Here is a 17,042-nt window from a genome sequence, read left to right as displayed (position 1 = left end):
TTCGGTGATAATTCGTGAGCTTCCCGAGACTATTGATGTAACAGAAGCCTAATGCAAGTTTCTGTTACCTCTAGAAAAAGCTAGTAATGCAGCAGCATATTCTATTCATGATATCCCTCAGTAACTTTGAGCACGGGAATAGGAAGTTTCAAAATCTTCTGCTCTGATTGAAACCTCTGGAATTAATAGTCAGTGGAGCCAGCCGCTAGTCCATAAGATAAAAGAATCTCCAGCTTACACGAAAGTTCCTAACAATGAATGCCAGAGCGAGACTCGAATCTCGAACTTCACGAGACTCTCTCACAGCCTCACTTCTGCCAAGTAGCTCTCTTGTACTTATCAAATTTTTACAGTTCTCCTGCGCACTTTGCGAAAACAGCTCTTTGGAAGATTCCCGTTTAGAGTTCGTGTCCATACTGCAGTTTTAATTTTTTAGGAAGTTTCCAAGCAGTGTACACTCCATTACGAAGGAGCTTGCTTGTTGAAGTGCATATTATCATCGAAGAATGTCGAGTGCTCTTGTACACATTAAAGTTTATCTGAAATTACGCCGCGAGCAACAGCTGGTATATAATGCCTATTCGTGCCTGCGGTTTCTGTGCAAACCGCAGTTCGCCATCCACTGTCGGTTCGCGACGGTTTCGAACACAAGGGCAACAGCGTCCCTTTTGTCAACAGCAGCGCGCAGCACGTGTCATTATTAGCAAACAAAGCCGCATCGCATGTCACTTTGCGCGCTGATTGAAATCTTTATAAACTGCCGGCGAGTTATAATTTATTTAAGCACTGTATCCACTACTAAATTATGCAGGAAATTAATACAAATTTTAATGTTGTGTGAATGGCCTAAAAATTAATTTGTGCCTCGCCGCCCGCTGATGTCACAGGCGGGTCTGCGAACGCCACTATATTGTGTCGGTTGGGTGGTGCATCAGTTTTCCGGAATTATTAATAATGTTTTAGAGGATGCAGCGCACTCATCAAACGCATGATTTTATCAAAACACGTAATTAAATTACGGAGCTCCCAGCCGTCAGCCGGCGCGATCACTTTTAGCGGATTAGTCAGTAATGTTTGCTGTCCATCAGCCAAATCCGTTCGCAAACTAACGAGTTGTTATTAGCATGTGCTGAACGTACCGACATAATCTGGTGCAGCGTTTCTGCGTGTTTATCTAGGATAGCCAATGTGGTGAGAAACCTTTTTCCCCAAGTACTACTAACTAAAACTTTGAACATAGCTGCTAAGGCTCAGTGACCGTGTCAGAATTATATTGGAACAAATAGGCCCCCGGTCACAAATATTAAATCAAAATTGACCTGGTTTCGACGCTACTATGAGCGTCGTCTTCAGAATTAGACTAACTGTTCTAAAACATATTAGGTATATAGTATATTAATATAATTAAATTTTGTACTGACGGGAAAAGATGCAGTACTTACAAGTCACATATTAAAAAGGATCTGAGTCGTTGCAACCCTTGTTCACAGTACGAGCAGCCCCTAGCGGCTCGCCATCTCACAACTGTTCATGACGTCGCCTTTCTGGCTCAGATCTTTTTTAATATGTGACTTGTAAGTACTGCTTCTTTTATAGTCAGTACAAACTTTAATTTTATTAATGTACTATATACCTAATATGTTTTAGTACAGTTAGTCTAATTCTGAAGACGACGCTCATAGTAGCGTCGAAACCAGGTCAATTTTGACTTAATATTTGTGACCGATGGCTTATTTGTTCCAATATATTACTAACTAGTTTGGTAAAGCGTTAGCCGTAAATTTCAGATTCATGTGTCGCTATGACAGACATAGATTTCTGTTCGCCCCAATAGTTTTCTAGTTTACATCGCAGTAGTATTTGTGCTACGTGTCTAATGGCCCAAGGAGCTACTTGTGCCTTTTTTCATACAGACCGATCATTACGAGAGGAGAAAGAAGATGTAACTGGCTGATAACGTAATAAACGTAAACAAAATCCGTAGCAGGCTTTAATATGACGTTTATTTAATCCTGCGATCACTTGATTTCGACAAAGCGTCATTGTCAAGCACATTTGTAACATCTGTACTTCACGTCGTTTTTAAATCACTCTTAATTACAAGTAAAAAGCAGTCATATTTCGTTGTTTAACGAAAGGATCGACACTATAGTGATATCTTTTAAGAGCGTATTCTTAACTCTGCTTTGTGTTCAACAACGTGGTAACTCAATCACGTTGTGGGACATAGAGCAGAATTGAGAATACGATCTTAAAATGTGTCACTATAGCGTGGGTCCTATCCTAAATTGACGGAATACGGCTACTTTTTGCTTGTAATTAAGAACGATTTGAAAATGACGTGAAATACAGATGTTACAAATGTGTTTGACGAAGACGCTTAGCCGAAATTAGCTAATCGCACTGAAATGCCCGCTAAACCCGCTGGGCAGAACAAGTGATCATGATTGTGGAGGGAGCCAAATAAGGTTGGAGTCAGTTTTACGTTAAAATTGTAATTTAATGTAATTTACTAGCACATTTACAAACCAAGCTGCACATAGCCGCGCCTTTACAACTACGAGATTAAAAATGCAAATCTTTCACTGCTGAAGACCTCCAAACAAGAAATATTAAAAACCAACAAGATAAAAATGCAGTTGAAATAGCAAATAAAATAATTAAAATATATATATTTCACAGCTAGGCTGAACTCCTCAAGGCAAGGGTGGATAGACAAAGATAAACAAGATGTAATACAAACGGCTGAAGGCCCACAATAACATTTTCTAGATTTTAAAATAAACTACAATAACCTTTCAAAGGCAGAAGGCCGCAATGTTTAAGGTTGAAAGGTAATTTTAAGAATAAGGTTCCAAGGCTAAAGGCCCACAGTTAATTTTCCAAAATTTAAAAAAAAAGATAACCGTAAACCTCAAGTTTTTAGTAGATGAAACCGAACTAAAAGAAAAGACAACACAACGGCAATAACCATTCAGCAATATCCACTTGCGGGAATTAAAACTTTCTTACATAAAACACAGCAAAACCAAGAATTTTTCTTTTATTATAAACAGACAGTTAAACTTCGGTGAGAAAGACAGTACAGACAACAGCACTTGGAAGCCTCTAGGGGGGGTCGATCTGCTCTCGTTCACTTAGGTGAGACAGGTGGTGAGCACAACTGCACTTAACCTGTCGGAATCCAACCAACTTACAGCCACGGGCCGACCGACAAATGTCATTCTTGCCACCAATCGGTACATGAGAATTCAAACACAAAATGTTAAGGCGTGATGATCCACAATCAAATATGTATATGTATTAAGCTGCCAAATTACACACTGTGTTCGACAGCGACAACGGGTGAGGAAAAGACACTGCCTGAAAATAAGTTAGTGGCCAGGGCAGGTAACCGGAACACTAATGGCCACAAGGCAGAAAATTCCTCTGGTGCACTTGAATTGCAGTCAACCAATATAGTTAATTCCACCGCATGGTGGCTAAATTTCAGTATTGCTCACAGGAAAACCTCCCCAACAGCGAACCACAAAAGCTAACCACTTAACATGAATGGACGTGGCTTGAGTACTTGAAACCACTGCTCAACTCTGACATCCTGGGTCGGTGAACCACGAAGCTCGTAGCGATCGGACAGCTCCACACAAACACTCCAACACTGTACAGGGACCGCCAGCGGACCCAGCAGACTGCACCGCGTGGAGATAACTTCCCTGGTCCGCAGCAACCGACCATCTGCCCGCAGACCCCCTAGCCGGAAACTATATGCACAAAACCAAAGATGGTACACGGTGCAAATATCGATACACAACGCTGCTGCCACACTTAGAAGGAAGAAGAACTATGGCGTAACCGGAACGAGGACGGGAAACCAAACACAGATAGACAGCCAAGTTCATGAAAACACATAGTTGGGAGTGTGGACGGCTTACGCACTGTTAAATAAACATCGTATTACAGCCTACTACGGATTATGTTTAGGTTTATGAAGTATCTAGAGGCTGCGGATCCCCACAAATACAAAATTCTTATGACTGATTATTGATTGATTCTTGGTCATTTGGATTTGAACAGTGATCATTTGAAATTCTTGTGTCCACCTACTTAGGTGAGGGGTTAACTCATGTGATTCATATTCGGAGGACTAGGAATCAATCCACGGTACTGCCAAGGATTTTTACTTTGGTGCGAGGACTGGAACGGGGTGCAGTAAGCCTCGCCATGCCATCTGAAGAGCTGCTTGAATGAGAAATGGCAACTATGAGGTCTGGATAGATGCCATCAACTGGGAGAATGCTGTGTGGATCCCATGTTCCTAGATAACGCATCCAAATGACGTGTTTCTGCAGAGGGGGGCACAATGGCCGTCAACATTGTTAGGTACTGATCACAGAGTTACTTTATTTGGTAAGACATTGCTTTTTATTACATCTCATGGTTAAAACATGATCTTTAAATTCTTTTAATCTTAGCCCAACATTTTCTGTACTCGTGACGGTGAAAATTTGTTGACTCACACATGTATAACAATTTTATGGAGTTGACACACTTATTGAAATCTTAGAACGTATTTTGAGCATAAAGGCAATGGGGTATCTCGGACGGAAAGTCCTTCTCTATGCTAACCAGCATGGACTCTGAAAACAATGCTCATGTGAAACACAAGTAGCAGTTTCCTTACATGACATCCAGGATGACATGGATTAAGGCAGTTTCAAGGTTTCAGAGAAGGATTTGACTCAGTACCAAAGCTACTCTTATTACCAAAAGTACTATTGTATGACGTACAAAGTGAAATTTGTGACTGGATTGAAAATTTCGTGGTAGTGATGAGCTAGCATATTATCTTGGAGAGTCACAGACAGAGGTGGAGATAACTTCAGGTATGTCCCAGAGAAGTATGTTGCTATGTGTTCACGCTGCATACTGCAGACAACTGTAGTGGTAACTTCAGATTTTTCGCACTCGCTGCAGTTTCTATACTGAAACGCTGTCTGAAAAGGAGGTACACAGCTAATGAGTCCGATATTGATAAAATTGTAAATTGAGGCAACGATTAACAACTTGCTTTAAATGTTCAGAGATGTAAAACAGTGCACTTCACAAGGTGAAATAAGATATTATCCTACGAGTACAATATCAACAAGTCGCAAATAAAATCGGTCAACTGTTACAAATAAATTGGGTACATCTTTGTATGGGCATGGAATGGAACGATCACACAGCAGGTAAAGCATTTGACAAACTTCGGTTCATTGGTAGAATACTAGGCAAATGCAGTCAGCCAACAAAAGAGTTCACCTGCAATCATTCGTGTGTCCCATCCTAGAATATTGCTCACGTGTGTTGGGCTCGTATAAAAAAGGATTGATAGGATATGTTGGACATTCAAAGTACGAATATTTATATCTTCGTTTGGCTGTTATACAAGTGAGACAGAGATGCTGAAGAAAGTGAAGTAGGAGGCACTTGAAGATTATAGCACACTATCCCCAAAAAGCCTGCTTACAGTTTCAAGAAACAGCATTGAATAATGATTTAGAAATATACCTTCCCTACATACAACAATGGGAACTACCCTATGCCATTTCACAATGGTTTGCAGCCTATGATCGTAGCTGCAGGTGTAGAGATACATCTATAGTTACATGCCTTCATTCAAATACTTCTGCTACTACCCAGTGCCATGCGGAAGTCAGTGTTTTAAATGCTGCACCCCACGTCCCTCTATGTCCCTATGATGACCAACGAAATCTTTTTTACGTTATCCCACATCTTTTATAAAGGATAATTTATGTATACCACTACAAAGACACTAAAATATTTATAATTTAACCGCTATTCTCGACAAGCAATTTTGTCATCTGGCATTCATAAGTACACCTGAAGTATTGTCGAAACTAACTGCAGTATATTACAGAATTTAACAGCTTTGTGCTGGTATACCCTAAAAAGCATAATGAGATATTGAACTATAACAGTTTTCAACTCTGCTGGGCTAATCTAGTCATCCAGTTATACTGTTTAAACCTCGCTATAACAACGGAGGGGGTGGGGACACACTTTATCACCACACTTTGAATATATTGTAATTTGGCCGGATATTTTATATTTCAAGTTTCTGAAATATGTATTTGTTGTTTTTAATGAATTCTGATATCATATTCTATAAACATTTTAAATTTTTCAGTTAAATTTAATCCAGTTTTAGTGGTGGTACCACTTTTCACTATGAATGTCATGTTCAATATTTTCAGTTTCAGGACCTTATACAAACACCATTGTACCTTTAGAAAGTGTGTCGCAATTTAAAATTCGAAATTTTTAAAATTTTTGTGGTAGGTATATAGTACCAACCCCCCCGGCCCCCACACACCCCTTGTAGTACACGTTATTGAAAAATCGGTGAATATTACTAAGAGCGTTGTAAAAGATATTTTCAGGTTATGGACGCTATTCACACATAAGTAGCTATATAAAAAGTATTTTTTTATTTTTTTATGGTTGACATCAAGTACCCCTCTCTTCCCCCATCCTCTGGTAATGAGCATTATGGAAAATAAATCGGTAATATTACAGTCGACGTGAATAGCATACTTTGGTGAAAATGCCACACACCAGTATTCGCTAGGAATACAACAAAAATATCGCTTATCCCGGTAGCTCCTAATAGTAATGCCACCCTATTCTTTCCGGCATAATTGACAAGTGTATGTACTTAAAATGTTATGAATTTTTTTAGGAACATCTAGTTTATTTGGTTATAACTCGTCATGTGAAATGTGTCACGTAAAGATAGCTAGTACGTGCCATCAAAGATATTGGTATTTCCTTCATTTAGAGTTGGCGGAAACTCCTCTTCAAACCAGCTAATTCGATTAAAGTGAACAAAAATTATGAATTTACTTCATCTGTAGAAGAAGAACGAAAAGTGATTTAACGGAATGAAGTCGAATAACTTATACCTCCTTGCAGCGACCAGATGACGTTCCAGTTTGCGTCATTCTCGCCTATACGCTCACCGCGAAACCACGACCTCGCCGCCATGCGTTTTGATATACGCACCTCTTCCTCCCCTCTTTGGAGGTCACGAGGGGGCCGTATAATAAACCGTGAGGATCGTGGGAGATCCCTTACTGCTGCAAGGCCGGCAGTGGCCTGCTGATTAATAAACCCTGCAGGAGGCATTAATTCCAATCCGAATGGAGACACGACCCCTCTAGAGGCACGCAACGCGTTGAATGGGGGTTGGAAACAAAAGCCGAGCTGCCAGTTGTGAGATCCGGGCGGAACAGGGCGTCCGGAAAAGCAGCCCCGCTTGCTGGGTATCAAGACAGTATTAAGGGCTTGCAATTAACACGTGCTAGCATTATGCAAAAGCATCCATTCGCAGCTCAGTAACTAATGTTTGTTTACTTCTAAATCACTAAGACTTTTCTGTTAGATGTCATATTGGACAGGATTATATTAGACACATTATTTGTTCCATATTATCGCAAAGTAGAGGTATTGAAAATGTGGAGATGTCAACGACATAAGAGATCATAACACTCGTATATAAAAGTACCAATGCGCTGATATTCTCTCCACAGTTGCTAAGAGTAACAGCATTCAGCTATATAGATGATAAAATTTTAAATATAATTTGATGTACTATTTAATGCAGAACATGTCACAAACAACGTATAAGTGCTTAAGTAAAATTTTCCACTGGTAAACCCTTCAGGTTACTCTTAAAACATACTTCGTTGCATTTTCTGAAGTTTCCACTAGCAAAGTAAGATTATTGCAGCTTGTATGAAGACTGCTCTTAGCTCTTGCACTGATTCAGTGAAATGCTATTTTGAAAGGCAGGTATATAATTGATCGTAAATTTAAATAGGATATTAATATAGTGTGGAGCAGCAGCTACCATGCTTGGTTCTGTGAACAGACATCTGAAGGATGTTCTTGAGTTAAACAGAAAGTAATTCATATCACTCTCTTTTGGTCTGGAAAAACTTTAATTTACCTTCCTCAGCGTCTATCAAATATTAGACAGGATGACATTATGAATTATTATTAAACGTGTGTCAACTGATTTATGTATACATCGGCCAAAATTAAAATTACTGCTAAAGATTGGTTTAGCTGTTTCAAGAGATCTTTGATATTCTCCTCCAAACTGAATTTATTATCAACCTGTAATCTCCATTACAGACCGTATCAACTTCTTCCCTCTGCAGTTTACCATTTTTCTGTGCATTACTAAGTTCGGAGTACAAACTGAGCTGTCTGCTTTATGTATCGACTCAGGAGCACGATCGATTCATTAGCATTATAAAAAGATTCTAATATTTTTGGCTTTAGCCTCAGTTTTGTTTTGTTTGCTTTTCAGCAAATACGTGAGCAAAAAAACATACACAAACAAAATTTATCGTCACACTCCTAAGCTAGAATATACGTTATGTACTATCTGAGGATTTGTATTTCCAAATACATTTTTCATATAGTATTTACTTATTTTACGCTGGATATCTCTTGAATCTTACGTGTTTTGAGGATTAAATAAAAAGCAATAAGCCACGAGAGCAAAAGGGAGAAACTTTTACATAGGACCAGACGGTGTTCAGGCAAGGTAACATGTAGTTGAAGGTAGCGTGTCTGTTACTGTTCGAAGCAGTTTGTCTTGTAATGAAATTGATGTAAACAACTGTGAATGAGCAATGGTAGAGGTTGCACTTGCCATCTGAATTAAATTAATAAATCATTCCTTTAACCATCCCATTTTCCCCTCGATTTGGATGACACGGTTGTGCTACTTTCAAAGAAAATTTCAGAATCATTTCAAAGAGGTATCTTACTCATCAGTAATAGTTGGTGACTACCTCAATCTGCCTTCAAAATGTTGGCTAAAACATGTTTAAAGTCAGTTGTAGGCATAAAATTTTGACCGAAATTGTACTAGAGGTTTCTTCGAAAATTATTTTGAGCAGTTTGTCCAAGAGTTCGCGCGCAGTTTAAATGGTTTTGATAATACACTTGACCTGTTAGCAACAAATAATCCTGAGCAAATAAGGAACATCGTAACGACTAGAAGGACTACTGATCACAAGGTCGTTTTAGGGAAATTAAATACCGTAACACCTGAATCCACCAAAAATAAACGCATAATGTATCTACTTGAAAAATCAGTTAAAAATTCACTTGATGCCTTCCTAGGAGACAGCCTCCTTTCCTTGCAGATTAACTACGTAGGCGTAGAGCAGATGCAGAAAGGTAGTACTGACGGAGAAAAGTTAATGCGGAGAAACCGTGGTACACAAAACAGGTCAGAACAAAGTTGCAGAAACAACGAAAAATAGTACCAAATTTAACAGCACAATAGATCTCCAAGACATGAGACGTTTTACAAATGCTCGAACTTTAGCTCGGGATTCAATGCGAAATACTTTCTGTAGTCTCCAGAACAAAATACTTTCTGTAGTCTCCAGAACAAAAAATCTATCTCCAAAACAGGCAGAAATTCCAAAGTGACTCTGGTCCTGTGTACATTACACGAGCGGCAAGATATTGATCAGTACGTACCTTCACTGCGCGATAGCGTTGGTAATTTTACCGACGGCAGCCCACGTACAGCCAATTTACTGAATACGGTTTACCGATATTTCTTCAGCAAAGGAGACGAATAAGATATTCCAGAATTCGAATCAAGAACAGCTGCCGAAATAAGTAACTTGGAAGTAAATACCCTCGATATAGCAAAGAGGACTTAAATCCTTATGGGGATTGTGTACCAATAGGTTCCTCTCAGAATACGCCATTTTAATAGCTACATCGTTAGCAGTCACTTACAACCGCTTGCTCTACAGAAGATACTTACCTAATAAATCCAAAGCTGCAGAGGTGACACCAACATGCAAGATAGGAAATAGAAGTAATTCTCTAAACTACGGAACAGTGCCACTGACGTCGATTTGCAGTAGAATTTTAGGACATTTGCCGTGTTCTAACATTATGAATTACTCGAAGAAAACGGTTGATTGATAAACAATAAGCTCAGGTTCAGAAAATTGCGTTGCTCTGAAACACAGCTACCTCGATATTCACAAAAACTACCCCTGCCCCTATCAACAAGATGCTGCAAATTGATTTCATGTTTTTAAATTCCTAGAACGTTTTCGACAATGTGCCTCACGAGCGTAATCTAATCAAAGTGCAAACTGGAGTACCGTCTCAGCTGTGTGATTGGATTTGTGATTTCCTGTGAGAAACATCACAGTTCATAGTACTCGTAACTGATAGAAAGTAAGCAGAAAAACAGTAGTAATGTCTCTTGTTTTCTTTAAACAGTGTTACATGCCCTCTGCAGTGTCTGTTATACATAAACGGTTTATGAGACAATGTAAACAGCCCTCTTAGCTTTTTTTCAGATGATGCTATAGTTTACATTCTTGTAAAGTCGTCAGATGATCGAAAACAATTACGAAATGAGTTAGACTAGATCTGTGCGGTGCGAAAAGTGACAATTTAAGTAATAAAAGTGTGAAGTTACCCGCGTGAGTGCTGAAAGGAAATCGCTAAATTTCGGTTACAATATAAATCACACAAGCTAAGTACTTCGGGATTACGATTACGAATAACTTAAATTGGTACGATCACATAGGTAATGTTATGGAGAAAGCAAACCAAAAACTTCGATTTATTTGGCAGAACCCTTAGGAAATGCAACAGGTCTACTAAAGAGACTGCTTACACTATGTTTGTTCAGCCTATTCTGGAGTACTGCCGTGCGGTGCGGCATTCGCATAATATAGGACTGACGGAGGACACCGAGAAAGTTCAAAGATGGGAGTTACACGGTTCCACGAATATGATACGCGAATAGGGAAGGCATGTTTCGTTGCAGAAGGATCTTCTCATACAGTCTAAAAACCCAACTTTCTCCTGAACGTGTGAACGTATTTTGTTGGCACCCACTTCCATAGGAAGAAATAAACCACAATCGCTACATCGTAATAAAATAAACAAAATCAGAGCTCGTGCGGAAAGATTTAAGTGTTTGTTTTTTCTCCGCGTTGTTAGAGAGTGTAACGGTGGAGAATAGTCTGAAACTGGTTCGACAAACCGACTGCCAAGCACTTAAGTGTGAATGTAGATGTGGATTAAGTTACAAACAAGTTATGGATGATAATTGTCCAAATCATAAAATGCCCTGTGTAAGTTCATTGTAAAATTGTGTTTGAGATTTGGTTTGTTAATAATCAAACGTTTTAGACATTTGATCACTAACATCTCAACCCAGCTATACCTCTCCCTATTGCGGTACAGTTGTCATGTTTTTTATTTTTTTCTCACATTTTGGGTGAGTCCTGACTTCTCTTGTTACTGTGAGAGTTTACGAGTGCAAAAACGTATTTTCCTTCTTATCTAATGTCACTCATTTCTTATTTCCAACGTAATGCGTGTGTGTTGTCACTGCTGATCCTCTTGCGTCCACAAAGCCGCTGTAAGCGAGGCACAGTAACCCACCTTCTTCTCTATAATTCTAAGAACAGAAGGACTGCCAACCGCCCCTGCTACCCGGGACCGTCAGGAACAAACAAAGTGGTGTTCATTTCCGGCCATGCTGCTCGTCAACTGCTGACTTTTCTGCACGTAAAGACCCTCTTTTGACTTATTCGTCGTCTCTTTCGTCAGCGAAAATGTCCGCCTTTGCAGCGCCGGAAATACGTCTTTTACCAGCCCCTTTGTGTTTGACTCTGAGAGACGCTCCAGGGCCATATCATTCGTTTATAAGGTCTTCTGGTAAAGTCATATCTAAAGTGCAACTTCCCGAAATGTCCCACAGATGTCCTAACAACAAGGCAGTTGATGGATCACTGTAGCAGGAGTTTGCTTGGTCTTCAGAAATGAATTAGAGCCCAACCTGTAGCAGTGTATACCGCAGAATATGCTTTCTTTACAGATTTGATTAACGAAACTCTGTTCCTATCACCTCCTGTCACTGTTCCTTGTCTTTGTCAATCATCTAACATTATAGTTGCTGATTTTTGTAGCAGCTTTGTTCACGCAGCCGATTCCAAAAAAAATTAAAAGTCTTCATTGTGTGTATTTCGTATCGATGGTCAGGATCGAACGGTCATATTAGGGCTACTCAGAAAGTAAGATCAAATCGGGTGCAAAATTGAAACCACAGAGAGAATCTGATGAAACTTTCCACAGACGTTTGAGCAGTGTCTTTAGAATCTCAGTTGATTGCGTCACGTCGCTCTTTTGAGTTCTGAGAGCACAGTGAGCACATAAAAATACATAGAGAAGTATATATATATATATATATATATATATATATATATATATATATATATATATATATATATATTAGAAAGGCATTGCAGGAAGGTGAAATTCTTGTAATGAGAACGAAGCACTTTACATAGTGCCCCCGTCACGTATGAGGGCCTAGTGAGAGATTTAGCCCGATGTAATGCAGACAACATATCATAACTGCCAAGTGTTTCCTTATTCATGACAATTCTTAGCTGCACTCTACAGAGGCGATGAAGATGCGTCATTACCGCTTTCGCTTGGAGGCATTTTATCACCAACATTATAGCCCTTGATTAACTCACGCTGAGATACAACTCTACTCATTCCCCCTCTGACTCATCTCTTCCCACATTAACCAATCTGGCGCAGGCAGCGAGCAGTTATGGATCTGAGCACTATGGGACTTAACATCTGAGGTCATCAGTCCCCTAGAACTTAGAACTACTTAAACCTAACTAAGCTAAGGACATCACACACATCCATGCCCGATGCAGGATTCTAACCTGCGACCGTAGCGGTCGCGCGGTTCCAGACTGTAGCGCCTAGAACCGTAGAACCGTTCGGCAATTCCAGCCGGCAACGAGCAGTTATACCAACGTAGAGAACTGAGGGGAGGATAGGCGGCTGCCTCCTGTTACGAGCGTACAAGAAAGTTGGTAGAAAGCTACAACAAATGCCTAAGTAGGAGCAGTGATTATGTAGTTGGAAGTGTAGCTAGCTATTGCTAGTAAAAGACTTTTGATTTTCACAGCAGTTTGCATTTTACGACCGATCGGACCTTACATCTCGAATAGAGCTCGTATTCTGTGTGATATACACTGAAGAACCAAAGAAACTGGTACCCTTGGCTAATATCGTGTAGGGTCCCCGCGAGCACGGAGAAGTGCAACACTCAATGGTATGGACTGACTATTGTCTGAAGTAGTGCTGGGGAGATTTGACATTATGAATCCCGCAGGGCTCTCCGTAAATCCGTAAGAATACGACGGGATGGAGATATCTTTTGAACAGCACGTTGCTAGGTACCACAGATATGCTCAATAATGTTATGTTTGGGGAGTTTGGTGGTCAGAGGACTTGTTAAAACTAAGAAGAGTGTTCCTGGAGTCACTCTGTAGCAATTCTATTCGTGTGTGGTTTTTCATCGTCCTGTTGGAACTGCCCAAGTCCGTCGGAATGTACAACGGACATGAACGGATGCGGGTGATCAATGTGTTACCTGTCAGATTCGTACCTAGACGTATCAGGGGTCCCACACCACTCCAACTGCACAGGCCCCACACCATTACAGGGTCTCCACCAGCTTGAGCAGTCCCCTGCTGACAAGCAGAATCCATAAATTCATGAGGTTGTCTTCGTACCCGTACAAGTCCATCCACTCGATAACATTTAAAACGAGACTCATCCGACCAGGCAACATGTTTCCAATCGTCAACAGTCCAGTGTCGGTGTTGACGAGCTCAGACGAGGTGTAAAGCTTCGTGTCGTGGAGTCATCAAGGGTACACGAATGTGCTTTGGCTCTGAAAGCCTATATCGATGATGTTTCGTTGAATAGTTCGTATGCTGACACTTGTTGATGGCTCAGCATTGAGATCTGCAGCCATTTGACGAAGGGTTTCACTTCTGTTACGGTTCTCTTCAGTCGTCGTTGGTCTCCAATTTCTGGCCGCAGCAATGTCGGCATTTTATGTTTTACCGTATTCCTAATATTCACGATACACTCACGAAATGCTCGTACGGGAAAATCCCCCATACCTCGGAGATACTATGACCCAACGCTCGTGTTATCAAATCTTGATAACCTGCCATTGGAGCAGCAGTAACCGACTTAAGAGCTGCGCCAGACACTTGTTTTCCTATATAGGCGTTACCGACCACAGCGCCGTATTGTGACTGTTAACATATCTCAGCATTCGAATACGCATGCCTATACCAGTTCTTTGGCGCTTCAGTTTATATACATTTCGGATGATTTGGAATTATAACTGAAATTTTCTGTGGCGCTCCCAAAATGACTTTACGTGAATGGCGAAATGGTCTCTATAAATAGACATGTAGCATTTTTTTTTCCTTTTCTCCTTCTGCTCCAGTTTGTGCTACGTCCCTAAGGACCCTAACGTCGACCGGGCTGTAGAGCTGAATCTTTCTTCTTCGCTTATGTTTACGTACTGTTTATATAGCAATCATCTGCACTCCCTTACACATCACATTGCGTGGACGAATCCATTGGTATTTTTAAGTCTCTTATAATCCCCCCCCCTCCCCCCCCCCCCCATGAACCATGGACCTTGCCGTTGGTGGAGAGGTTTGCGTGCCTCAACGATACAGATAACCGTACCGTAGGTGCAACCACAACGGAGGGGTATCTGTTGAGAGGCCAGACAAACGTGTGGTTTCTGAAGAGGGGCAGCAGCCTTTTCAGTAGTTGTGGGGGCAACAGTCTGGATGATTGACTGGTCTGGTCTTGTAACACTAACCAAAACGGCCTTGCTGTTCGGGTACTGCGAACGGAAACTACAGCAGTAATTTTTCCCGAGGGCATGCAGCTTTACTGTATGATTAAATGATGATGGCGCCCTCTTGGGTAAAATATTCCGGAGGTAAAATAGTACCCCATTCGGATCTCCGGGCGGGGACTACTCAGGAGGACAATATTATCAGGAGAAAGAAAACTGACGTTCTACGGATCGGAGCGTGGTATGTCAGATCCCTTAATCGGGCAGGTAGGTTAGAAAATTTAAAAAAGGAAATGGATAGTTTAAAGTCAGATATAGTGGGAATTACTGAAGTCCGGGGGCAGGGGGAAGAAGACCTTTGGTCAGGTGAATACAGGGTTATAAATACAAAATGAAATAGGGCTAATGCAGGAGTGGGTTTAATATTGAATAAAAAAATAGGAGTGCGGGTAAGCTACTACAAACATCATAGTGAACACATTATTGTGGCCAAGATAGACACGAAGCCCACGCCTACTACAGTAGTAAAAGTTTATATGACAACTAGCTCAGCAGATGACGAAGAAATGGATGAAATGTATGATGAGATAAAAGAAATTATTCAGGTAGTGAAGGGAGACGAAAATGTAATTATCATGGGTGACTGGAATTCGAGAGTAGGAAAAGGGAGATAAGTAAACATAGTAGGTGAACATGGATTGGGGGTACGAAATGCAAGAGGAAGCCGCCTGGTAGAATTTTGCGCAGAGAATAACTTAATCATAGCTTGGTTTAGGAATCATGAAAGGAGGTTGTACACAAGGAAAAATCCTGGAGGTACTAAAAGGTATCAGATAATAGTAAGACACTTCCAGGGGCAGATGGGGACTCTGACCACAATCTATTGGTTATGAACTGTAGATTGAAACTGAATAAACTGCAAAAAGGTGGGACTTTAAGGAGATGGGACCTGGATAAACTGAAAGAAACAGAGGATTTACAGACAGGAAGTGCAAAATGGCTAAGCAGGGATGGCTAGAGGACAATTATACGGATGTAGGGGCTTATCTCACTAGGGATAAGATACATATAGCCTACAGGAAAATAAAAAGTTACCTTTGGAGAAAGGAGAACTACTTGCATGAATAACAAGAGCTTTGATGGAGACCCAGTTCTAAGCAAAGAAGGGAAGCAGAAAGGTGGAAGGAGAATATAGAGGGTCTATACAAGGACGATTTACTTGAGGACAATATTATGGAAATGGAAGGGGAAGTAGATGAAGATGAAATGGGAGATATGATACTGCGTGAAGAGTTTCACAAACCACTGAAAGGTCTGAGTCGAAACGAGGCCCACATAGTAGACAATATTCTATTAGAACTACTGACAGCCTTGGGAGACCCAGTCCTGACAAAACCCTACCATCTGCTGAGCAAAATGTACGAGACAGGCGAAATACCCTCAGACTTCAAGAAGAATATAATAATTCCAATCCCAAAGAAAGCAGGTGTTGACAGATGTGAAAATTACCGAACTATCAGTTTAATAAGTCACAGCTGCAAAATACTGACTCGAATTCTTTACAAACGAATGGAAAATCTCGTAGAAGCCGACCTCAGGGAAGACCAGTTCTGATTCCGTAGAAATGTTGGAACACGTGAGGTAATACTGACCCTACGACTATCTTCGAAGAATGATTAAGGAAAGGCAAACCTACGTTTCTAGCATTGGTAGACTTAGAGAAAGGTTTTGACAATGTTGACTGGATACAGGGAGCGAAAGGCTATTTACAATTTGTACAGAAAGCAGAAGGCAGTTATAACAGTCGAGGGGTATGAAAGGGAAGCAGTGGCTGGGAAGGGAGTGAGACAGGGTTGTAGCCTCTCCCCGATGTTATTCAATCTGTATATTGAGCAAGCAGTAAAGGAAACAAAAGAAAAATTCGGAGTAGGTATTGAAATCCATGGAGAAGAAATAAAAACTTTAAGGTTCGCCGATGACGTAATTCTGTCAGAGACAGCAAAGGACTTGGAAGAACAGTTGAACGGAATGGACAGTGTCTGAAAGGAGGGTATAACATGAACATCAACAAAAGCAAAACGAGGATAATGGAATGTAGTCGATTTAAGTCGGGTGATGCTGAGGGAATTAGAGTAGGAAATGAGACAAAGTAGTAAAGGAGTTCTGCTATTTGGGGAGAAAAATAACTGATGACGGTCGAAATAGAGAGGATATAAAATGTAGGCCGGCAATGGCAAATAAAGCGTTTCTGAAGAAGAGACATTTGTTAACATCG

This window comes from Schistocerca piceifrons, chromosome 1 (genome assembly GCF_021461385.2).
Source record: "Schistocerca piceifrons isolate TAMUIC-IGC-003096 chromosome 1, iqSchPice1.1, whole genome shotgun sequence".
In the NCBI taxonomy this organism is placed as follows: Eukaryota; Metazoa; Arthropoda; class Insecta; order Orthoptera; family Acrididae; genus Schistocerca; species Schistocerca piceifrons.
The sequence above is the reverse complement of the archived record's forward strand: the minus strand, read 5'-3'. Positions refer to the sequence as shown.